Here is a 26489-nt window from a genome sequence, read left to right as displayed (position 1 = left end):
TACTGTTAACACTGCAGTTTGCCTCTGGAGATTAACAGTAAACCAGTAGGTTAACTGTCACACCTTTCAAATGTTAGAAATTGTTCTTGAATGCAGTTGATGATTTGTGATATAACGAAAGAGCAAGATTTGAAAAGATTCTGACAAAACAGCAATTCTGATCATTATAAAAATATGTGCTTTTCTGTCTAAACCAACCTTTTGGAATTTATCTCAATGTTACCAATGGTTAAAAGCAATAAAAACAACAGTCAGCTTTGTAGGTGATTATTTTCCTTAATTGCAGGGGAACAAGCTTCATACACTAGAGGTTCTTGATTTTCAAAGTGTTGCAAACATAGACGGAGTCTTAATTTTTTCCAAAATAATTGCCTATCTCATATTGAGATTTCAAAATTAGTATGTTTGCAGGAGGTATTTAAATCCAAATGTATCTAGAATATTTGTAACTTTAGACTACTACTGCTGGAAATGTCCATGCTGCTTTCAGGTCTAAAAACTTGCCTTTCACAGCTGCAAAGGAAATGACAAGAGAAGAAAAACACAGGCAGCAGAGATCAGCAATTAATTCCATCCACAATTGGCCAGATGTTTGCTCAAGGAGGAATCAGTCTGTTTCCTTTAGGGGCTGTTGCCACTGAAAACTGATCTTGTGCTTTCAGAGACACAAACTGTTTGTAACATGTTAGGAATGCATACTGGATCACATAGAGATGAAGAAATAAAATCCAGATCGGGCTGTCTGCAGCGTGTGTTGCATATCTCGACTAAGAGGATCAAGTTATTCTATCCCCTCCCTTCCCCCACTCTCTTGATAACAATGGACAACTGCCAGCTCAGTCAGATTAAGTACCCAGAGTGGACGCAGTTGTGCTTTACTGGCAAAAGAAAGGTGAAACATTCTTAGGGCTCTATCTTTTGTGGCATGTTAAAGTCATCCAAGGCATTATGTATTTTGGGAGGTGCTTGCCAAACAAACAGAATCAATGGCACACACTATTACTTGTGCTAGCTGGTTTCATGAAACTACTTCGAACAGCGCAACATATCTGGTCAGGAAAAACACAAAGTAAATTTTAGTTCTTGGTGGTATGCTGAAAATATAACTAAATACAGGAGCTATCCACATTCTGTATCCCTACATTGTGACATAAAAGCAGATTATCCAGAAAAACAGGTAAAGCAAAGTGTGTGCATTTTACCAAATAGCGCACCACCCCCTAGTAGCTGCAGGCAGCCGTTCAGCCCACAATTTCTCACATGCATTGCATCTTACAAGAACTTGCATTTAACATGCCCCCGCTCAGATGACATTACCACTAAACTAATAAGCCACAATCACTAGCCAGCCTTAATCAATGGTTTGTTGGCATGCTGATTTTTGGCTTGTTGGGAAGCAACAAACCATGACCCCTGGGTTTGGATGAAATGGAAAGCCAAGGCTTCCTGCTTAGTGCTGGGGGAGAGCAAAGGAGGAGCAATTAGGCAGCATGGCTTATCACTGCATGTGCGCACAGCTTGTAACTTCTAAGTACTTTTTGTAGGGTTGAGATTCCTCCCCTCCTGCACCTCCAAATCCCTGCTATTAATATTTATTTACTCAGAATCCTCTTCAGCCTGAAAGGCCTCAAGGGTGACTAACAATCGAAAAGATACAAAATAGAAACACAGTAAATAAACAAAGCCAAAACCAGTATCAAACTCAGTTTAAAAAACCAAGCTAAAACATTAAGATCAAAAAGCCTGTGGGGGAAAAAGATATCCACCTGTTGCCAAAAAAGACTTTAGATCGGTGCCAGATGAACCTCCGTGGGAAATGTATTGCAAAGACAGGGTGGCACAACTGAAAAGGATCTGGTCACTACCCATCTTAATTCTAAAGGTCTCAGATGAAGACCTCAACTTCTGGGCATTTTCATGTGGGAACAGGTGGTCTTTAAAACAGAAACGGCTGCAAATGCTTTCTGACTTTTAAGGAAGATATGAGAGATGCACATTTTATAGCTGATCCATTTCTTAACACTAACTGCTGCTGACTCAGCAGCAGAAGGCTTACTCAGATCAATTTCCTAGACTGTTATCTTTTTTCCTTAAGAAATTCCTATCTTCAGCCTGCTAATTCACACTGGACTCTGGGAACCTAAATATACACAAGTTTTCTCTGTACATGCAAGCAGTAGTGAACCTCCTTAGGTATGGATTCATGTTGACAAAACAATGAAGGTCTGGCAGTTATCCATTAACATACTCCCCCAAGAGGATGGGGAGAGAGAGGACAAATGGTCTTGACATGATTAGCAAATTAAGGCAGTGAAATTAATTCAGTGGTGTGAGTTGAGTCTTCTAGCTTCAATTTATTCCACACTGGAGAGCCATGCTATTAGTTTGATATGGGCCGTTGGAGATATTGGTGTGTAGTCTCTTGTTGAATTGTAGCAGGGTATGCAGGGTATGCAGAGAAGAGAAGACTCCCTGGAAAAGACCCTGATGTTGGGAAAGATGGAGGGCACAAGGAGAAGAGGATGACAGAGGACGAGATGGTTGGATGGTGTTCTCGAAGCTACCAGCATGAGTTTGACCAAACTGCGGGAGGCAGTGGAAGACAGAAGTGCCTGGCGTTCTCTGGTCCATGGGGTCACAAAGAGTCGGACATGACTAAACGACTAAACAACAACAAATGCAGCTGGTTCCTACTCAGTATATCTTCCACTTTACTTAGTGCACATTATATAATTTGTGTTTCATGTATCTGAGCTAATGGAACAGACAAGTTGTTTCATATTTTGTCTACATAGTTTTGTTTTTGTATGTATATGCAAACTGGTTTAAATCCATAATGTTATAATATGAAGCTCAAAGCCACTTTGCTCCTTCCCATTATTGCTGTAAAGAGAGAGAGACCCTGTGCTGAAATCACAGTTGATGTTGGTTCTAATATCCCTGCAGACTAAATCACTAAGTGACAGCTCCCAGCATCAACATACAGTAAAGATGTTGAACAACATGGGGTATAACACTGAGCTCTATAGGACTCCATAGCATAAATGTCATAGGTTTAAGTAATAGCCTGCAATAATAGTCCACTGATCCAAGAATCCTAACACACAAATTTTCTATCGGCTTACTAAGAGTTTACTAAGCTTGACAAGACACACTTTACACAAGCTTTAGAGAGTAGAGAGGTGGGAAGGATGAGCTATAGGAAAAGAAATAAGATATGTTGATATGGTTAAGAGTGTCAGGATAAAACAGTAGCTCTGGAGTCATTATGAGTTATTCTAGAATGGGAGGCCATGAGTAAGAGATTGGGATCATACTGAAGACAAACATGAGCATAGCTGAGCTATTCAAAAGTAAAGATAAAGGTAAAGGGACCCCTGACCATTAGGTCCAGTTGTGGCCGACTCTGGGGCTGCGGTGCTCATCTCGCTTTATTGGCCGAGGGAGCTGGCGTACAGCTTCCGGGTCATGTGGCCAGCACGACTAAGCCGCTTCTGGCGAACCAGAGCAGCTCACAGAAATGCCATTTACTTTCCTGCCGGAGCGGTACCTATTTATCTACTTGCACTTTGACATGCTTTCGAACTGCTAGGTTGGCAGGAGCAGGAACCGAGCAACGGGAGCTCACCCCGTCGCAGGGATTCGAACTGCCAACCTTCTGATCGGCAAGTTCTAGGCTCTGTGGTTTAACCCACAGCGCCACCCGCGTCAAAAGTAGTACAGGGCTATTATTCCTAAACAGTCACACACTCATTACACTAACCTGGAATCACTGAGATCTTTAGTTAAGCCTAAGTTTATTGCCATAAAAACACTCAAAATACATAATGTCATTCTTTTACAACATGTAACTAGTTCATCTAACCATTTGACCCTTTTTTCAGTGACCACAAGGGTATTACAAGAAATGTGCACATGCCTACACATAAGCTGCAAATGCAGATGGAATGTTTGCTCTTTTAAAAATGGTAACAAGTAAGGGTACACAATTTTGGAAAAAAGGAAATAATAAATAGGTGGACAGGTCTTGCCTGACCAGCAAGTCAAAATATGTTTGTAAAGGCAAATAAACTGACCTATACGGGATCAGAAGCACTGTGTCCCAAAATGATTGTTTATTTATTTGATTCAATTTATGAATCAGTTTCAATAAAATATCTCAGAGATTTCACAAAAAAAATTAAACAATTACATGTGCAAAAGCAATAAAAATAATTCCATATATAAAACTTAGTGGTGCACCCAAGGTTTCACTATCAATTCAGCTTAATTTATTTCCAAACTCTGATATAGACAGCATAAAACCAGAACAGAAAGGAAATGGGATGAAAAAAAATGCAACTTTTCAGAGGAAAAACCTCAGCAACTGTGAGGCATCCAGTGGTGACTAAATCCAAAGAATAAAGCTTACAAAAATGACATCAGTTTCAGCTGGCATGCCAATATACTTCACTAGCACAAATAATAAAGTTCTTAATAACATATCATTTTTTTAAAGCCAGTTTTTGCCACATGCATATTTCAAATCCTCATGTTATTAAAACTGCACAATGAGGTTGATAAAATTGCTTGAGAATGTATTTATACAGTCTCTTTTTGGAATATGTTTGCAATAGATATGTTTGCAATAAAAGTATATCAAAATGTTGCAAAGGACAAAAATGATACCCATTGACGATTTACAACTCTGCTGGTTAAAAAGTGAAGGCTTGTGAGATAAAAGTTTGTTTCCCAACAGTTACTTTTCATTTCAACGTTCCAACAAGTTTATAAAAACAAGAGAGAACCTATTGTTTTAACTCTGTCTGAGTTGGTTACTTCTAAGATAGCAAAGCAGGAGGCAAGAGCTTAGAATTAAGTGTTGCAACATTAGGGTGAATATTTTCTTACAACCCTTTATTCTGGTTTATTTCAAACCTAATTTGAGAATCTTCTATGACAGCAAAATATAACTCCCACCCCCACCCCAGTCACTTGCAAAACTAAAGAAAGATTTCATGAAAAGGTTCAGAAAACAACATGTCTCAGAAACTAAACATGCAATTCTCTTAAACCTGAATCACCCTACAGCTGAACGTGCAAGGGAGAGAACAGATTGTGATGCTTACCTTAAATGAGGCCCCTAGAACTGAACTGGAAAACACCATCCATGTTGGGGGAGAGAGGAGAAAAACAGCAACATTTCAACTCCCACCAGAACTCACTCCTGCATAATTTCTTTTAAAAGCCATAGCCAAGTTTTTCTTACCCATAAGTGCAATCAAGAACTTTACATTAACCTTCTCCTTTTTGTGTTGTTTGAAACCACTTTATCTCATAGCCCAGGAATCTGACAGGGAAAGCGATATGGAAATTTATCTGCTGCCAGAAAACGGCCTTCATGCTTGCGTATGGTACTGGAAAGAGGAGGGACCGTTGGGCAGATAAGGAAGAGCATTTTAACACTCTGCAGACGCTGTAAGTAAAATAACAGCTACTTGATATATTTTAAAACACAAGATTTGTTTTCAAAAGGTATTCCTTAAGATACTTTCTAGGCAAATTCATTAATCTGCCCAGAAAGTATCTTTAGTAAACTCCCTATTTAGATACTTGTGAGGTAATAAGATTGTACAAAGTCGTGTGTAGTTAAGAGTCAGTTAAGAGTCAATTCGGTATATTTGTCATCAAACAAATGTAGATTAACCTAATTAAATTTTGCAGGCTGGCTTGTAGTAAGCCTCATGGACAAGGATGTTGACAATTTGAATCTGTGTCAAAAAGTTCATACTCTGGTGCAGGAAAACCAAAATGTGACACTAAAGTTATGCAAACACAGTTGAGGGCAGTGGCTATGTATTTCTTTATTTAAGTCCCACCTTGCATTATGTAGTCCTATATGTCTTCCTTTAAAACATAGGCTTAAGCTATGTTAGTCAAAAATGGAATACAAAAGACTTTTGGAATAATGAACGTAACACAACGGAGATGGTATATAGGTTGAGACAAGAACAAACCTATCTTTATAGAAGGGTCCTAATAGTGTTACTCTGCCAGTGTTCCTGTTCAGCTGACTTGAGTTAGCTTTTCTATGCTAACTGAAAATGGCAAATCCTCATTTTACTGGTATTAGGATTTATATGGATTTTTAGCCTGCCCCATTATAAAAGCTCAGGACAGATTTGAAAACATATACCTTCTCCAACAAAATGAATTAAAAACAGACAACAGAACTGAAGTTTGATACACTAAGGGATTCTGCTGTGAATATTTCTCGCTCTATTTTCTATTATAAGTGCCTACCTACTATTTTGAAGAATTGAACAAGTTTTTTAAAAGTGCAGAAGCAAGCGCACAGCAGGTGAACCCAAGTTAACATCAGCGCTTTGTACACTCCCAAACAGCTTCTTGGCAGTTGTTTCAATGAGCTCCAAAATGCAATGTAATAAAATTATTATTACTATTATTATTACTGCTTAAGAGGAGGTAGAGGGGCTGCACTGCACTAACATTCCCCCTCTACCTCCTGGTTTGCAGCAGCAGCAAGAACAACAGCGGTATGTGAGCACTGATAAAGCACTGCTGGCTTTCATCATTTCCAAAACTTTAATTTAATTTGTTCAGATGGAGTGTTAACGTCATTATTGTACAGGATGCAAGTAATAATAATAATAATAATAAATTTTATTTATATCCCGCCCTCCCCAGCCAAAGCCGGGCTCAGGGCGGCTAACAACAATAAAATAATCAATCAAATAATCACACAATCTAAAAATTTCATTATAAAAATTAATTAAATCAAATTGATGGCAACCAATTAAGTAGAATTATGTGCAGGTTGCCAGAGGAGGGAGTCAGGCTGCGCCCTGACCAAAGGCCTGGCGGAACAACTCTGTCTTGCAGGCCCTGCGGAAAGATGTCAGGTCCCGCAGGGCCCTAGTCTCTTTTGACAGAGCATTCCACCAGTTTGGAGCTGCAGCCGAGAAGGCCCTGGCTCTAGTTGAGGCCAGCCTAACCTCTCTGAGGCCTGGGACCTTGAGGATGTTATTATTTGCAGACCGTAGGTTTCTCTGTGGGGCATACCAGGAGAGGCGGTCCCGTAGGTACGAGGGTCCTAGGCCGTATAGGTAAACACTATTTTAATCTACAAATGTCATGAATTCACACTCCTACTTAAGTTAATCTTTAACTGGGAACTACCACGTTGCTTGAAGATAATATTCACATATTGTTTGCACTAGCATCTGGGCAGCATTCCAATATGTCATCATTTTAGTAAAAACTATAGTTTGATATATTAGCACAATCAGCAATAAAGAGTGGCTGGGAAAGAGAGAGAAGAGACACAAAGCCATTTCTTTGCATGTTACAGCGCACAGTTGTGAACAATCAGGCAAAAGAGGGACTATCTTACTAAAGAGTTTCCTGTGATCAACAGGAAAAATAAGTTACAGGAAAAAAGAAGCTACAGTGAAAACAGTACTTCTTTCCTTTCCAGAGTAGATAACACCATTAGCACATCCTGTTTTTACTGTGGTATCGAAGTAAAGTAAAGCAAATCATAGGAATCATATATAACTGTAGCAAATATACAGCAAGCATACCTTGTATGATACTTAAGAGTGTTGGACTAGTACTGGGTAGATTTGGGTTCTGATCCCTATTCTGCCTGGGTGATCTTGGACCAGTCATTATATCATAGGATTGTTGTGAGAACCAACAGGCAGAGCACAGAGAATGATGTGTGTTGCTTTGAGACTGCTGGTGGAAGGGTAGGATATCAAAGCAAACCAACAATATAGGAGAGAAAAAACACCATTGCTATTCACAAGTAATAATTCAAGATCCCACACATCGCAGAATCAGTTCTAAAAACCTCTAATGTATATCTGTCAAGAGAGGGCCATAAGATTTCTGACTGGGATTTGATGAAAGATTTAGAAGACTCAAAAGAAGGCAACCCAGACATCCAATTGGGGGGGGGGGAAGGATCCAATGGAAAACAGAACTTATCTGAAGGTTCTTTCACTTCACTTGAAGGTACTTAAGTTCTACCTCTTAATCATAAACCAAGGAGTTCCACATACAACAGATTCTGATTCCCAGACCTCTTTAAGATAGCACATCACAATTTTGAGCACTTTAACACACAGTACTGTTTTCCAACTTTTTGTCTAAATGTTCAGGTATGTCCTTTGCAGTTCTGATAAAATTTGCCTAAGATCAGAATGAAGAACAAAATGTTAGATTTCGACTTCTATTAACCCTAGCCAAGCTAGTCAATGATAAGGGATAATGACAGCTGATTCAACAATATCTGGAGAGCCAGAATCCTCATCCCTTGCTTAAGAGGAGCAGTAGTTCTAGCTTTAAGATAGCATTAATACTTCAACCTGATTCCATTCTGTTCCTTCCTGGATGTTCCAAAAAGTACCATTAACATCCCTGTGTATCTGAATTGCTGGTTTATTTAGGCCTAGTTCCTGCTCCTCCTCTTCCTCACACTCCTCTTGCCCATGCTAATCCCCTTCCACTTTTCTCACTTACTTTTTGTTTTGTTTTAACAATGCATTAGTGGTGGCAGCACTGGTGGTCTCTCTCTTTCCCCTCCCTACCTTGCTCAGAGGAAATGTCAAGTGGATTGTCCCTCAGAGACCAGTTTTCTGAATAGGTTGGCCAGGAACCCCTGTGCTGCCACCACTTTGCTGCAGGTGCTGGACATTCTGTGTAAATCTAGTTAGTTACAAGTTAAAAAGCAGAGCTAGGCAAGGAAGAGGAAAAGGTGGAAGAGCTCACTGGAGCCTCACTGGGTGGGTGGCCTGCAAGCAAGCCAGCAAGCAAGCAGAGAGCCCTGAGGACACCCATTCACTGTCCATGCTTCCAGAGACAATTGTCTCAGCTTGGCTCGTGGAAGTGCTGGCCCTGTATTTATTTATTCATTCTAAGTGTTTACATTCCCACGCTAGCAAAAATTCACAAGGCAGCTTTCAAATCAAAATACCAGACAATTTAAAAGACATACATCAAACAGAACCAATATTAACATGAAATAGGAGCATACAATCATTTGGCAGAGATTAAAAAACTAGATTGGACCTTAACAGATTTAAAAGCATGAGAGGAATAAAATGATTTCTGTCTTGTGCCAAAATGATATGAAGTTCAAGCTACTCTGGGGACATGGTTTTAAAGATGCAGGGGGCACCACTGAAAAGGTCCTCTGTGATAATCTTTTGCTACATCTCACCTGTGGTGGCATCAGAGAAGGATTTAAGATGGTGGTCTTATTGGATAGGCATAAATGGAGACAAGTAATATCTAAACTATGGACAGCACACAGACCAGGGGCACCAAATCATTTTCCCAGTTGCCACTTCACATATTACACATTTCTAAAACAGACCTCAGATTCAAGCAAATAATGGCATGCAGTTTTCCATGTGCACAAACTATGCAGAGCCTGTGTTCATACTGTAAAAGACACATGCACAAATGCACATAAGGAAGTTCACACAGGATATATGCTGTTTCCTACACAGACAATTGTGTTGAAAATGTGTTGTGCTCAGCTACAGAATTTTATTTTTGTTTAGAAGCTAAGTGGTCCAACTTCTGATCTAAAGTGAAAGCTTACTAGATATTTGGGTTTTACTGCCCTTAATATTTGTGTGATTTTTTTTTGCTAACAAGCTCAACCAAGGTTGTGGAAACCAAATGACAAGTCCTGACTTCGAGGAACATTAATTCAAACAAATCTCCCTGGATAATTGCCATGTATATGAAGACTTCTGTAGTCATACAGGTGGGGGGATAGTTCTCAGATTGCCTCCTTCCACACTAGTTTGCTAGGTAGGTTCAGATAAATTGACAGGCGGAAGAAAGTAACCATTTGCTGTTTGGAGACAGTTGTAAGTTACTTATCAGTTTCAGCTCCAGGGTGACAATTCCCATCAGATTCCTCTTCTATGGGATATGGGAAATTTGCCTTTGAAATCTTTTTTAGGGAGTGAGCCATGACAGCTGGAGAGAAAGTTTCATGGACAACTGACAAACTGCTGCATAGCTGGGAAAAGTTATATGCATGAACAGATTTTACCCAGGTAAATTGGAGAGTTCTACAAATAGTAAATTGGACTGAATTCATTCTACACTCAGCCTCTGACAGATCACCCCTGAGGGAAAGTAATCCTAAAGAGAAAGTAGGTTGCTCACCCTTTGACTAGGGCAAAGCCAAGGTCATGCAGAACCAAATGAGATAATTTATGTAAGAAAGAGAATAATAATTCCCACCCACCCCCAATAATCAGGTAGGGTATACCTGATTTGCTTTTCTGGCAAATCATCAGCTAAAATTTGACAACAGAAAACAACCTATGCAGTTGACTGAAATTCATACACCACCACCCCAGCCATTGGTTCAGCTGATTATGCATTATGAACTGTTTTATTAACTGCTCAGAAGTTTTAAAATTTGTAGACACACAACGTCTAGTGAAAGATGGTTAGTAGAAAGGGGTGCAGAGAAGAGAAGAGGCAGCACTATCAACAGTTAGTTATCTGTTCTACTGAGTTACTGTGCTTGGGTAAATAGACAGAGATAAATAAGGTATAGCAAAAATAAAAAATAGCAGCAATGTAAATTATGTTAACAATATCCATATGGGATGGGAAAAGCACTGGAGCCAGATGGACTTACTGCAATTTATTATAAAAAGTTTCAGGGTGCACTTATAGAACCACTTAAGGACACCATTAACAGAATTCTGGTGATGGGAGTACCAGCTTCATGGAAAGACGCATTCATTACTCTGATCCCCAAACAATAGAGTAACTTAACATAGACTAAAAATTACAGACCTATTTCATTATTGAACTGTGACTATAAACTATTTGCTACAATCCTGGCTATTAGACTGAAAACGACATGTGACTAAGTCAGTCCGCAGACTCCAGGCCAGGTTTTTACCAGGTCGACAAATGAAAGACAATGTAAGAAATGTAATCAATTTAATAAAGTACCTAGAAGTAAGAAACAGGCTGTGTTAAATCTTTCTAGATGCAGAGAAAGCTTTTGACAAAATTCATGATCATTTATGATTAAGGTTTTAGCAATCTATACTGATCAATCTGCAAATATATTAGTAAACAATATTCTTTCAGACCAATGCCAAGTAGAAAAAGGAATGAGACAAGGCTGTCCCCATCTTCACTGTTTATTATGAGTTTGAAATATTGCTTCAGAATATAAGGTGAAATAGGGAAATTAAAGGTATTGAGGTGGGACGTAGAATCTATAAATTAAGGGGATTTGCTGAAGATGTGTTGTTGACATTAGGACAACCTTTGGAGAGTGTGCCCAAAGCATTAGAAAAATTAAAAGCTTTGGAGAAGAGCAATAGTGTGAGAGCTAGAAGAACATATGATTAAAGAAGAGTGGAAAACGTTTATTGTATATATGGAAAATAACTGTACTCAGCTGAAAATGCTGGCAGCATTAAGTTAAATTAAACACTGTAAATAATATTTGAGTGATTTAAAAGTGGAAAACTGATTTGAATGGTTATAGTAAAATATGCAGGAATGTATGATATGAAGAATGAACCATGGAAGGAGAAGAATGGAAGTCACTGGATCTTTTAAAGTTTCCAAAAAAAAAATTTGAAATGTAAAATTGAAAACTTAATGAATTATGGGGAAAAACCCCACCAATATCCAGATAGAGTTGGCGTTAAATTCACCAATAATTTTCAGAAGTACTATCAATCTTTGTTAATGGTACAATATTATTCTTAATCATCCAGCAAAAAAATAAATATTCATTTTCTTGCTATTAATTTCCACAAAATCACATTTGTTACCTGGATGTTATTTTCACAGTTCTCTCTCCCTTCTGACCTGCAAACAAAAACAAAGCAAAGCATGTCAGCTTCAGACAGAACTTGCACAGATTGTAAATTTCATTATAACTTTACATGAGCAAATGCAGCCACTCAAAAACACTGTATTTGTTGACTTTTTTAAAAAAAAAACACCAACCAAGTGTTCAGGAAAGTGAACTCAACTTCTCTAGTTCCTCAAAATTGGCTGCAAGAGGGATGGACAACTGAAATCAAAAGGACTTCAGCATGTTTAATAATATAATGGATTCTAGCCAATGTTTATATGAAGCTTGTTTTTTACGAATCTTTGATTACAAATCAAAATTGCTCTTAGAAAGTAAGGTTAGATAGTGCCTAACTGGACATTCAAAAAGCACCGTAAAATCAGTTTGTCATCGAGTTCTAATTGCCAAGACTTCTCAAATCAAATTAGCTGGACACCAAGACAGCAATCTCCTCTCCTCCTGAAGTTTTTAATAAACTGAAAAGAACCCTGAGGAGGAAACAGTCGAATCTCTCACCATTCTAACTTTGCAGAAGGCAGAAGCAGCACAACAGGTTTGTACGGTTTCTGCAAATGGCCTGTCCAAAGAGAAGCAAAGTCCAACCCCTCCCATTCATTTTATAGCACATGCAGAGAACGGTACTTTTGCAGGCTTCGTCCTGGTGGCCGCCATTTACCCCCACAAAATATCCTGGCCATAGCATTCATTCTGACACATTCTGGGGGAAATTATGTCCACCCCCACTCACAGTCCTCCCTGCTCCCATCACAGAACGATATAAAGTAGAAGGAAATAGCAATTACCATGAAGCAACCCGAAATAAAATCTCTGCTGCCACCTGTACTGATTTAAGCTTTAAAAATAAATATGACATTGGGTGGGATCCAACTAATGAGTCCTGTCAGTGGATGCCCACACAAGAACTTGCGCAAAAGGACTTTCCCCTGCACGCCCCTGAAATTGGAGGGGTGGGGTTCAGGAGACTCCCCAGAACAGTACACAAGAGGAGTGGGGATCAAGCTGTCAGTGGTCTGACTGAAATGCTTGCTCTGATGGAACACTTGACGTAGTGTGATGTTGAATTTCTTTCACTACAAAACAGAATGAATGCACCAATTTTTGAAGACTTATGCGCCTTAAAAATATTCAGAAATACCCAAATTTGCTGCCAGAGAATGGTACGGGAAATGTGGGCACCATTTTTGATTCATTTTTTCTTAACACCATTATCAGGAAAAGAACAGCAAAAATTGTGTAGAGTCCCTGTGGAAGGGAGAAGTCTTTCCATCTCTTAAGCCCATTATGGAATGATGATGCAAACCATAATTTGCTGTCTCAATCTTACTGCTGTTTTGCAATATCAGACTGTCAGAAAGTTCTTCCTGATATTTAGTCAGAACCCCCTTCCTTGTAATGTGAAGCCCCTGGTTTGGGTCCTAGCCAGGGAGCAGGAGAAAGTAAGCTTGCTCCATAAGCGACAACCATTTAGAATTTGAAGATTGCTTTCATATCTTCCCTCAATCTCCTCTTTACCAAGCTAAGCATACTCAATTCCCTCAACAGTTCCCCATAAGATTTGGTTTCCAGACCCTTTATCATCTTGGTCACCTTCCTCTGCACACCACAAGCTTTCAATATGCTTCTTAAATTGTGGTGCCCCGAACTGGACAGAGTGTTCTCACTGTCTCTAACGTACAAAAGTAACCATGTATCAAAGGAGTCACAGTACAGTACATTCAAAGTTGCACGGCATGCTTTTTTCTGAAGTAAAAAATATTCTCTCACAGTTATTAGCTTATAATGTTTGATGAAATTAAGGGAAGCATCTCTGGTACAATTCATGACCGTGGGTTATAAAAATAAAGATAAAACTAGAATATGTTAACAAAGCTTGAGGTTGCATACTAATGGCTTAGAAACTAGATTTCTGTGTTTTCTACTTCACTTCCAACTCCCACCCCCAAGGCATCAAAGGATTTAGAAAAGAGATCCTTAGGGAAATAATTGGGAATTTTTATAGCATGATATTTCCTTATACCACAGGCCACAGGAATGCAAACAGCTTTACCAAGCAGTGATTTCCTCATTGGAAACAACTGACAATAACGCAACAATTCTTCCATCCCTAAATATTGCCAAAGCCTTAAGCACATAGAATGCAAGAAGTATAAAATAATTTTACAAAAATTCTCAACAGCCAGACGAGTCTCAAGCATCTTGATGGAAATGAAAAGCTAACACAGGAGAGACTTGCATGATAATTCTTATGACACATTTTCACTTTAAAAACAAAGCTTTTCTTGTAGTAATTTATCAGTTACATGGGCCACAGCTACATTTCCTTGCTTGGGTCCAAACAATTCTGTCTTAGCTCACATGCAGGATACTAGTGGGGAGCGTCCAGTGCTTACTTTTTAGTAAATTAATAATAATAATAATAATAATAATAATAATAATAATAATAATGGGGTTTTTTAATGGATAGTTTTGTGAGTTTGGACCCAACACACCAAAAATTGCATGAAGTCACACCAAAGTCATATTTCAGTTCACCATCTTTATTCAAAATGGCATATGGTGTCCAAACATTGACCCCCATCCCAACCTCAGGAACCATTGTGCCTGAAAATGAAACCCAGTGTCCAAATGGCAACAAAGTCTGCCACCCGGGAACCATCGTGCCAAGTTTCACAACAATATCTTGATAGGCGTTCAAATATTTAGAAAACAAACAGGCAGACAGCCCACTTTCCAAAATATATAGTTGAAGAGAATATGCAATCAACTCAACTGAAGTCAACAGAATATTCCCATTTAGTAGAGCAAGTGGCTTGCTCTAGGACTTGCTCTAGCTTTTGAGTGCTTGCTCTATATCCATGCAAGCAAAAACACTAGCAAAGACAGATCAAGCCTGGCACCGACTAGATATTAATGCCTGTTAACACCATATTTTCCTTGCTCTGCAATTGGCCCTCCCCTCCCCTTGTGTGTCTTGTTTTTTACACTGTTAGTCTACGCAGAGTCTAGGACACTTGGACATGTGTAGAGCACATGGTTAGTGTAAATGTTCTAGAAATCAATTAACCATGCAATTACTCCTTTATTGTATCAGGTCAGGAAAAAAGAAGAAAATTATTGGACAGCTGCAGTATGTGTCCTGAACTACTTAAGACCCTTTCTATTGATTAACTGATCTATGATACAGCTTTAAAAGGCATTGCTGCTTTTGTTCCAGGTCACCAAGGTGCTGGAATGAATATGTTACTATATAGTTTTGGGGCATTCCTATCTTCAAATCTCCAGTAATTACTAGTTTAATACTATTCTGTATTATATCTGTAATGCCTAATAAAGGTCTGGCGAAAGAAAGACTATATCAAAGTAATATATTCTATCCAGTCATCATTCACCCAGTTTGCCTTCTCATAAGGGGGTCTACATATTCAAACAAGCAAACACCTTAAATTTCAGCTGGATAAAATATTCCAATGGCAAAAAGCCCCAACATGAAACTTAAGCACACTATTGATGTATATTTAGGAACTAAGCCAAATGCATAATTTTAATTTGGAATCAAAATATGAGGATATAACATTTAAAAAGACTCCACCAAATCATTACCGCATTCCATGTAATTTGAATTGTTTCAAATGTTTAAAAACCTGTCCAAGTTTTAATTTTTGAAAACCATTTCACATATAGAAAGTTTTTAAAGAGGCAAGAGCAAGAAGAACTTTCTGACAGTAAGAGCTGTTCAACAGTGGAATGGGCTCCCTTGGAAGGTGGTGGGCTCTCATTCCTTGAGGGTTTTAAAGCAGAGGTTGGATGGCTACCTGTCCTGGATGTTTCAGGTGAGAATCCTGCACCACAGGGGGTTGGACTAGATGACCCTTGGGGTCCCTTCCAACTCTACAATTCTATGAGGTGGTGTTTTTTTTAACTGCATCTGTTTTCTGGGAAAGGGCAGAGGAAGCAGGAAGTGGGAAACTTAAAATCACCTCCAGTCAGAATAAAGCTATACTAAAACATGAAAACATAGTGTGTGGGGCGGGAATCAACAATCAGGTTTAACGTATTTCTACTTTATCACATCTACAAACAAAACAAAACAAAAGGCGCAACATCTGCATTTTTTATATTGTGGTTTTATAACAATATTGCAAATTCAATTGTTGTAAGCTGCCTTTAGTGATGAGCACACATTAGTTGTACAATGTACAGCACTTGGGAATCCATCACAATGAAGTGTGCCTTAGTGTGTTTTTTTAAATAGCAATTTTAATATAAACAAAATAAATGCTTTGTGTTTTCTTTTCCACAGTCCTTCAGCTCATGTCAGTATTAAACATTTATTCTACTAGGTGCCATGATCAACAAAAATATTGTATAGCCTTTATTCTACCTAAAGTGTGTAGAGCAATCCTATGCACGTCTATTGAGAACAAAGTTCACTGATGCTTACTTTCAGGATAAGTGAGCTCACCATCATAAATCTGACTGACTCAACACACCCAGATACATTTTTCTTGCTATTGTGAACGGAAAAGAAAGCATAATCCTACAGCTTGCACCTGCTGAGCCTCTCACCATCCAGCAATCTGGCACCAGAAGGTGTCAGCAGTAGTCCTGTGACTTCCACACCTATAGCCAACTTACATCTTCTGGCTGCAGCACCAGCTACAAAGCAGAGACAGGGCCACTGCTACAACTTTTCTAACTGTTGTTTATTTTTATTGAGGGAGGGGAGATGTGTCTGGGAGGAGATGAGCTGGAGGGGGGGAAAATTGCAGTATGGTGGGGCAGGCCAGGTAAAAAGCACACGGCACAGACAGTGAGTGACTGCCATATGCCAGTCCCTCCTCCAAACTGGGAAATTGTGGTTATTCCATCAGCCAGGCCCCCAGATCTGCGGCTGCTGTAAATTCTCCTCAACCTCTCGGTGGCTTTCAATACCATCAACCATGGTATCCATCTGGTGAGGCTTTCCTGGCACATTCATTACATATCTTTAGGCGTTGGGTAAAAACATTACTCTTCTCCCTCACCTTTGGATAATTAAATAATCTATGTCCTTTTAAACTGGGGGATGGGTATTGTTTTCTTTGTTATTATGGTATGCATTTTTGTGTTTTTATATTGTAAACTCCCCTATAATCTTTGGATGAAGGGCAATATAGAAATTTTATAAATAATAACAACAACAGTTCACCATCAGGCAGTTTCCATTCCTTTCTTAAAAGTTTGCCTAATTAAGGGCTAAGATTTTGGCAGCTGGACAGAAAAATGTTTGAGATTATAGGAGGATTTTATAACAGATTTTAAGATTAGTTTAAGATAATTCTTTAGCTGCTTACTCTAAACTTTTGGAATCAACTATACGTTATTTTAACAAACTGCAGAGTTATTTCATTTCAGACCTAATACTCAGAGTTAACTCTACTTGCCTTAACAGCTGTCATGTTCTTTCCAAGTGTTTAGTCAAAAAGGGAATCTGATTCAAAGTGCTTCTAACTGTAAAAAAAATCCTTTGGTTTCAAAAGGCACACTTGTTCTTTGTCAAACATTTCTACCTCAAACCAAAAGACCTATTACTTTTTCTTCAAGAGACATATCTCTGTGTTTTATCTTCTTAATTTCAAAAGTGGCTTGCTTGGTGCAGAACATGAGGCAAAAGTCTTACTGGTAATTACATTTGTATAAATAATAATTTCATTTGTATAAATTACTTATATGGCATGGTACTTTATCTTCATTTGCTACCACCTTTTAAAAGGGAGTATAATTGCTCTCATTTTACAGATGGAAAATCCCAAGTTTTGCCACCCAATGACTGGGAAGGAGATAACAAATTTTCAAGGCCAACGATTCATTTACCATAGCACATTCATTTTTCAAATTAGATTCCTTAAAATAATTAACAACCTACAGGTTATTATAGTATTGCTATGGCTACAAAAGCAAATAGTCTGCTCATTAGTCATGACGATAAATGTATCAAATCATCACAATAGTGTTTGGTAATCAGCAGCCCACCTACATAGTGTTAAAAGGTGAGTGCTATACATTGCATTATGCTATTCTACTAATTGCTTTGATATTTGTTCCATTTTTTTGCAGTAGTACTATATTGCCCAATCTCTTTTACTCTATATACTATATCTGCACTAGACTGTCAACATCCTGTGAACTCGGCAGACTACATTGACAGCAGATTGACCAGTAGATATGAAGCTCAAATAAAGGTGTGCACCAGATGGGCATTGCTGCCATGTGAGAGTCACTGCATGAGTAGGTGAAGGAAGGAGAGGGATCCAAATGCTCACTATTACCAAGGGCAGAGCAAATGCAGGTGATGCTTCTGTTTTAGCCAACTCCAGCTAGCACTCTGTTCTCTGCTCAGATTCAAACTGCAATTGCTTCTCTGCTCTCATACTAGCTGAAGGGTACTACCATCTATTGATGAAAGACATTCAGAACCAACAAGGAATACAGATTTAGAAAATTATTTTTGTCAAGCCACCCATTGCCGGATGATTTGTTCATTTACATTAACTTAGAAAAACCTAAGTCGATGTGACTACTACCAGTATTTTTACTGATATTTTAAACTAAATAATTGTTCAAGCTTTTCTGTTGACATTTCATCTGTTTCTGGGAATTCTTTCTTCCTTTTTGGAAAAACTACCCATTATAAAATAGATGGGGCTGAGGCAAGAAAGTAGTAGCCTTATACAGAATCTATCTATCTATCTATCTATCTATCTATCTATCTATCTTATAAATGAATTTTTAAAATGATACGTTGCCTGTGACTAATTTATCATCAGTTTCAGCCTCTTGTTTCAGCCCCTTTAAAGCCCTATACAGCCTGGGACCCTCGTACCTACGGGACTGCCTCTCCTGGTATGTCCCACAGAGGACCTTATGGTCTTCAAACAAAAACATCTTGGAGGTCCCGGACCACAGAGAGGTTAGGTTGGCCTCAACCAGAGCCAGGGCTTTTTCGGCTGTGGCTCCAATCTGGTTGAACGCTCTGTCACAAGAGACTAGGGCCCTGAGGGACTTGACATCTTTCCACAGGGCCTGCAAGACAGAGCTGTTCCACAAGGCCTTTGGCCAGGGCTCAGCTTGACCCCCTCCTTTGGTAATTCTTCACAGAACTCTAGCCCAATGGTTGCCATCAGTTTGATTTGAACTGATTTTATAATGAATTGATTTTATAATGCATTTTAAGTTAGCTGAGCCCGGCTTTGGCTGGGGAGGGTGGGATATTAATAAATTTTATTATTATTATTATTATTATTATTATTATTATTATTATTATTATCCTAAACTGTTTGTATTTCTGGCAAGGTCCCTTGGGTTTGCACATACAAACTATTTCTAGTACAGTTCTGCCCTATGCAAGATGAAAGCTGAATTGTGCTACACGGCTCAATAATTTATCAACGCTAAGAGCACATAGAACTAGTTGCCTCAAAAAAATGGCAGACTCAACTAATGTATTTACCTGTTCCTGCCTACAGTAGCCAATTAAGGACAGTGGAGGAATGCATATACAGTGGTACCCCGCAAGACGAACGCCTCGCAAGACGGAAAACCCGCTAGACGAAAGGGTTTTCCGTTTTGGAGGCGCTTCGCAAAACGAATTTCCCTATGGGCTTGCCTCGCAAGACGACAGCCCATAGGGAAATCTCCGGGACAGCGGGGAAGCGCAGCGCGTCTTCCCCACTGTCCTCGGACCTCCTCCCGCCGCGCGGCATCGGAACGAAGCTCCGATGCCGGGCGGGGGGAAAGCCTCCTCCCCCCCCGCGCGCGGCATCGGAACGAAGCTCCGATGCCGGGCGGGGGGGAAGCCTCCTCTCCCCCCCCCCCGCGCGGCATCGGAACGAAGCTCCGATGCCGGGGGGGAACGCCTCCTCCCCCCCTGCGCGGCATCGGAACGAAGCTCCGATGCCGGGCGGGGGGGGAACGCCTCCTCCCCCCCTGCGCGGCATCGGAACGAAGCTCCGATGCCGGGCGGGGGGGGAACGCCTCCTCCCCCCCTGCGCGGCATCGGAACGAAGCTCCGATGCTGGGCGGGGGGGGAAGCCTCCTCCCCCCCCACGCGGCATCGGAACGAAGCTCCGATGCCGGGCGGGGGGGGGGAGCCTCCTCCCGGCGCGTGGCATCGGAACGAAGCTCCGATGCCGGGCGGGGGGGGGCGCCTCCTCCCGGCGCGCGGCATCGGATGGCTTTCCTGAAGACTTGGGGTGGGAGGAGGGTTTTCCTTCCCACCGCCAACATTCAGAATGCTGTTCTGAATGTTGGCGGCGGGGAGGAAAAACCCTCCTCCCACGCAAGCCCCGGGAACAGAGGGAAAGCGCTGCGCGCCTTCCCCTCTGTTCCCGTACCTGTCCTGAAGGCTTGCGGTGCGGAGAAAAGCCCTTCTCCGCACCGCCAGCCTGGCAAGCGGTTTCCCTAGGAACGCATTAATTGATTTTCAATGCATTCCTATGGGAAACCGTGCATCGCAAGACGAAAAAACCGCAAGACGAAGAGACTTGCGGAACGAATTAATTTCGTCTTGCGAGGCACCACTGTAGTAAGTGTTTCAGGACATTGGAAAAGTTGTGATAGATATGGCAGGAGAGGAGGGAACTCAACATGAAATATATAAACAAAAGGAGGTGGGTCCTGGTCAAAAGCAACACAAATTTACAAAGCTATTCAGTTTTATTATCTTTCACAATTTTAAAAAACAGAAATTTTCAATATTAACACAATATATACATCAAAAGAATGCAAGAAGAAAAGAACAAATTCTACACAAACTCAAGATAAGTAGAGAATGTAAAGTAAAAGCAAGAAAAGAATCATGAGATGCTCAAATGCTAATTAACCTGTGTAACAATTGTGTTTCAGGCGGGGGTGTGGAGGAGGGTGGGATCCAGTTTTCAATCCAAACTCTCATCTTCAAGCTACACTTGGTTAATGAGACTTTTTTCCACTATAAATTTTCTGTAGCAGAAGAGACATCCTTATCAGCTTGCAGCAACTTTTGCTCCTTTAATCTATCACTGGTCATTATTCACAAGTAGAGCCAAAAGTTCAGAAATTATCCTTCCCAGGAACTCCATTAGCTTCAAAATAGCATGGTTATAGAAGTTACATGCAAGTTTGTTCAGTGAGATAACTGCAAGCTGTTCACCTTTCTTTGAATGCAAAACAGACCTCTTCATCATTTTAAGTTAGCTGAGCCGGCATGAACAATAACTTGATTATGTAACTCAATATTCCATTCTTGCAACCACAAGCATTCTCCTGAGACATTCTGTAAGTTGTTAAAGTCACTGGACTTCTCGCCAAACAATGACAATTCTTACAGTTCATCAGCTCAACTAAATATATGACTTAGATGAGATTCATTTAACTCTTCCAGAAATTGTATTAAACTACATAAATTTGTAGAGAAAACAGCCTTTCCTTTAGTTAAATTAATGCACACCTTCCCAATCCAAAACAAAAATGAGCATCTGTAACTGATACAAGATCACTCTCAGGAAAACCAAAGGGGAAAAAAATCTAATTCCCATTACAGGAGCCTTTGAACATCATTAGCAAGAGGTAGGAAGGGGGAAAGTGTGAAAGTTCCTATATGGTGGGGGACGGGGGGGGGGGCATGGGGACAGACAACCAAAATGTTTCTACAGTGTTACTATTTCAAACAAGGATTGGATAAAAACATTATAGAAGATGGGGCTGATACTGCTATTCCTCCTGTTGTTTTTTAGAGGTAGAAGATCAAAAAGTTTTTATATCTGACCCATATATACAGTGCTTTTTTCTGGGGGGATGCAGGGGGACGCATACCCCTAAACATTTGTGAATCTTTGTACTTTTGTCCATTTACTGTATTTAATTTTTCCCGATTTGAACTATAAAATTGTGATTTTCTTTGAGTCAAAATGAGAGTACGCACTGTGTGTGTGTGTGTGTGTGTGTGTGTATAAAACAAGACATCAGAAAACAGAATTTTTGTCCTACAAAGATTGGTGCAACTGCTTATGCTAATTCACCACCAAAACATGCTTCTGTCCTAAGTATGATATGTAATTTCTCAATTTTCAAGGTATTAAACTGGGGTAGCTAACAAAGGCTCCTCAATAGATTTGTACCTATCATATTTTTGTTCTTTTGAAAAAGTTTTTAGAATCTGAGGGTTCCCCACCCCAAGGAAAAATTGTTCCTATGCATGCCCTGTTGTGGTGTCCAAAGTTTTTTATGGTTCCTCCAAGCTCCCCAAATTTGTGTGTTTATTTTTGCCATACTCATTTTTACATTTCATCCCACCCACCACTGATGGTTCAACATGGGGCAATGTGGCTCTCAGATAGAAAAAAATTAGCCATCCCTGTATTAAAGCAACCCATAAGACTGTCCAAAGGAGGAATAAACAGGCATCTTTACTATACTGTAACACAGCACAACACATCATAGGAAATCAATTCTTCTCAATATTTGAAGTTCTTTTATTTTAAGAGACGGTAAGATGGTCTGCTACATGACCACTAAATTCTACATTTTTTCAGTTTCTGGGATAGGCCTCTCAAGAAGGCAGGAATGCTGGGGCTCCCGCAACAACTAGCAGATCTGCCAGAAGTATAGCAGCGTCTACATGTATATACTCTGTATATATGGGTCAGACATATACTCGGTGCTCAAAAGCAGAACCCAGCACAAAGAGGGCAAAAGGGAAAGTGCTGGAGTCACGATAGGGAACTTAGCAGAACTGAATGGTGAAATAATAATCTCGGTTCGTTTCAGTGGAAGTAGTAATGGAAATGCGGTCTGAAGTGTTTTACAATGGTTTAAATAAAGCCTTTCTAAACAAAATAAAATGCATGGCTATTTCCACTCCAGATGAATTGCATTCCAAACCTAATTTCAAGTTTTTGTATTTGCACACTAACCTCAGTGCTAACATTGTGTGGGTGGGATGAATCCTATTCATTCACACATTCCTAAGGAACCTGACAATGTTGGTGATAACATTCTATTTCCAGAAGAGTGGCTGAGAGAACAGATCAACAGTTCAAGACTAAGCCACGTGTGCAGCTATTTGCCGGGGCTTTTCTCAGGATACGATTCCATTTACATAGTGGGATAGTTTGAGAATGTGCATGCACATTCAAGCTGATGACCTCCAATAATCTATTTTTAGATATTAAATGTCCACTTGATTTCCAACAACTAAGCAGATTAGCATAACAGCACAAATTGTCTCTTGATACAGTACAATTTGCCCAAAATGCCAAATAATATAGATCCTGGTCTTAATCTGAATGCAAATTAGAAAAATCTGTTCAAACAGGACAGCAATTTGTATATTATTATCTCTGCTTATACTCAAGTGTGCCACATATATATTACAATTTTAAATACCGTATTTTTTGCACCATAACACTCACTTTTTTCCTCCTAAAAAGTAAGGGGAAATGTCTGTGCGTGTTATGGAGGGAATGCCTACGGGTGGCATGCCTACGGATTTTCCTCCTCTAAAAACTACGTGCGTGTTATGGTCGGGTGCGTGTTATAGAGCGAAAAATACGGTATATAAAAAGCTTCATGTTCATTATCTTATTACGGAGTTTACAATGACCCTGCAAGAAAGAGGTGGAGAACCTGTGGTCTTTCCAGATGTCCTTGGATTCCAACTCTTTCCCACCTTCTAAACAACAACAACACTGAAAGCATGACCCAAAGGCATGGCCTCAATATCCCCTTGCATCATTGCAGAGACAACAGGACTTGATGTGATTCATATAGCAATTTGGGTGGATTCAAAGTACAGTGGTATCTTGGGTTACATACGTTTCAGGTTACATACGCTTCAGGTTACAGACTCCGCTAACCCAGAAATAGTACCTTGGGTTAAGAACTTTGCTTCAGGATGAGAACAGAAATCGTGCAGCGGCGCTGCGGCGGCAGCAGCAGGCCCCATTAGCTAAAGTAGTGCTTCAGGTTAAGAACAGTTTCAGGTTAAGTACAGACCTCCAGAATGAATTAAGTACTTAACCTGAGGTACCACTTGCCCATGACACCTCAGGCACCTGCACCCCATCACTTGTGCATTGTCTTACAGTCTAGAAACTAAAAACAGATTTGTTAACTGAAAAAGTATTCTTCTTGACCAGTATAATACACACCAGTGGGCAAGGCCAATTATGCAGCCCAATGGGTCTAACTATGAAAACAGCTACAACTTCAAATATGCCAATGCAGCACTTTCATCAGAATGGGGAGGGAAACCTCTTTTTAAACGAACAAAGGCAAAAGCTGAAAGTATCAATCCATTTTAGCCATCTAGTTAGGAGAGAGCTAGACCGAGCCAGGGGTAAAAGATGATTGATTCATCAGCACCCACGTCTAATGGTTGAACTGCACTTTGCCTTTTAGATGTTATAGCCAGAAATAAATGGCCTATGTGTCTGACATGAGTCTTTGATGTTAAGCAGAAGATTGAACCAAACCACTAAGAACATGAAAAAGGCTTTTTTAAAAGAGATTAATTCCTCATCTCTTGGAATATTTTCCATCAGCAAGCACATAATATGAAAGTAAAACATTATGTCTAAGCAGCACCCCATCCCTATTTACTTTATCTCTGAATGAATACTCCAGGGTTTGAGGGTTTGACAGACATCTCTGCTCTCACAGTAACAATAGATCCTGATAATCTTATTTTTTAGTTTTGTTTAGCAAGTTTAGTTTTCCTTGATTCCTTATGGATCCAACAGTTTTTGAGCAATTCCAAAGTTGAGGACTCTTTTGTTAGATGAGAAATACATGTTCATGATCATTCAAATAGAGATTGAAATGTCTTTCTTTCTAGCTTGACTAGAGGACTCATTCCAAAAGAAGAGAATTTTTTTTCACCCTTCCACTAGAGCAACCAATACAAGAGGAAAGGGTAGGAGACTTGCAAGTCTGGTTTATTTACTTTTTGCCTTGCCCGAGATCAACTAAAAGCAGTTTTAAGTGTGTACACCACAAGAGAAGGAGGCATTCATTATGGGTGTGGCTGCTCTCCCTGGTAAGGGCTGTCTGTTCCCAGAGTAAGAAAGCAAAAACTGGGCTGGCAAAAATTATTACAGTTTCTCCTTTCAGGGCAAGGTGAGCTCCGCTTAAATAAACTGATGGTGAAAGGGAGCGTGCTAGTGTACAAAGTACTAACTATAGAAATGTTACCACTTTCAGTTGTCTGAACACCTGTTTGCATTGCTATAATATGTACACAGATTTTCTCTCTCTCTCAGTGAAATACAGAAGAAAGGCAAGACAGGTTTTATTATTATAGCTTCTCATTGATAATGAGGATGAATACTAGTATAACTTCATTACAGTGGTACCTTGGGTTAAGTACTTAATTCGTTCCGGAGGTCCGTTCTTAACCTGAAACTGTTCTTAACCTGAAGCACCACTTTAGCTAATGGGGCCTCCTGCTGCTGCCACGCCGCCGGAGCACGATTTCTGTTCTTATCCTGAAGCAAAGTTCTTAACCTGAAGCACTATTTCTGGGTTACCGGAGTCTGTAACCTGAAGCGTATGTAACCTGAAGCATATGTAACCCGAGGTACCACTGTACATGCATGTATTACAGAAGTATTTTGTGTGTGTGTGTGTGTGTGTGTATACACACACACACAGTTTGTTTATTTGCATAAAATTTATTCTTTCACTGTTAAAGAAACCTTCAAAGCAGTTTACAAAAAGATAAAACTAGAAAATCAAGAAAAAATTAAAACCTTACCTTAAAACATACAAAAGTTAAAATACTAAAACAGATTAAAAAAAACTTTCTAAGCATCCAGGTAGGCTTGTCTAAACAATAAAGTTTTTAAGAAGTGCTAAAAAGAGTACAGAGAAGGTGCCTGCTTGATGTCAGTATGCAGAGAGTTCCAAAGGGCAGGTGCTGCCACACTAAATGATCAAGTTACAGTGGTACCTCTGGTTACATACTTAATTTGTTCCGGAGGTCCGTTCTTAATCTGAAGCACCACTTTAGCTAATGGGGGCTACCGCTGCCACCATGCCGCTGCTGCGCGATTTCTGTTCTCATCCTGAAGCAAAGTTCTTAACCTGAGGTACTATTTTCGGGTTAGCCGAGTCTGTAACCTGAAGCGTATGTAACCCGAGGTACCACAAATGTGGAACGGGTTTTGTAGTGTCAATTCCGCAGACCAAAGCGGTCAAACAGATGGATGTGGGGTATGGTAATCTTGTACATAAACCAGTCCCAAATTGTTAAGGGCTTTATAATGCTAATAGTAACACATTGAATCTGGGATGGTAGTAAATCAGCAACCAGTGTGGATATTTGAGCACTGGTGCTATTTGCTAACACAGCCTCACTCCTGTAAGCAATTGTGCTGAAGTATTTGACACATCAAGTGCAAGGGAAGCCTCATATAGAGTGCACTGCAGTAAACCAGTCTTGAAGTAACCAGCGCATGAACTACTGTGGGAAGGCTTTCCCAGCACAGGAAAGAACCATTCAATACTCCTGGGCTCTCACATATGGTTGCTCCTCAGCAACCATGCCATCCATCCACTGGTAGACTCTACTTTGGTCACAACTTGCATA

At 39.9% G+C, this 26489-nt stretch overlaps 1 protein-coding gene across 7 annotated transcripts in view; it reads right to left on the bottom strand.

The window, feature by feature from the left end:
- ADD3 (adducin 3) overlaps positions 1 to 26489 on the bottom strand; it is a 94992-nt gene that overhangs the window by 44514 nt on the left and 23989 nt on the right. For 4 of the 7 annotated variants that reach the window (XM_081192009.1, XM_081192010.1, XM_081192008.1 and 1 more), the window contains one exon: positions 11838 to 11874. The gene's annotated coding sequence lies outside the window, so the exon portion shown is untranslated. Of the gene's footprint in view, positions 1 to 5108; positions 5134 to 11837; positions 11875 to 26489 lie in introns of all 7 variants that reach the window. The other 3 variants (XM_081192011.1, XM_081192012.1, XM_081192013.1) reach the window with 1 other exon arrangement.

Source organism: Podarcis bocagei (assembly GCF_964188305.1).
Source record: "Podarcis bocagei genome assembly, chromosome: 4".
NCBI lineage: Eukaryota > Metazoa > Chordata > Lepidosauria > Squamata > Lacertidae > Podarcis > Podarcis bocagei.
Note: the sequence above shows the minus strand (reverse complement) of the source record. Positions and strands in the feature narration are given on the sequence as shown.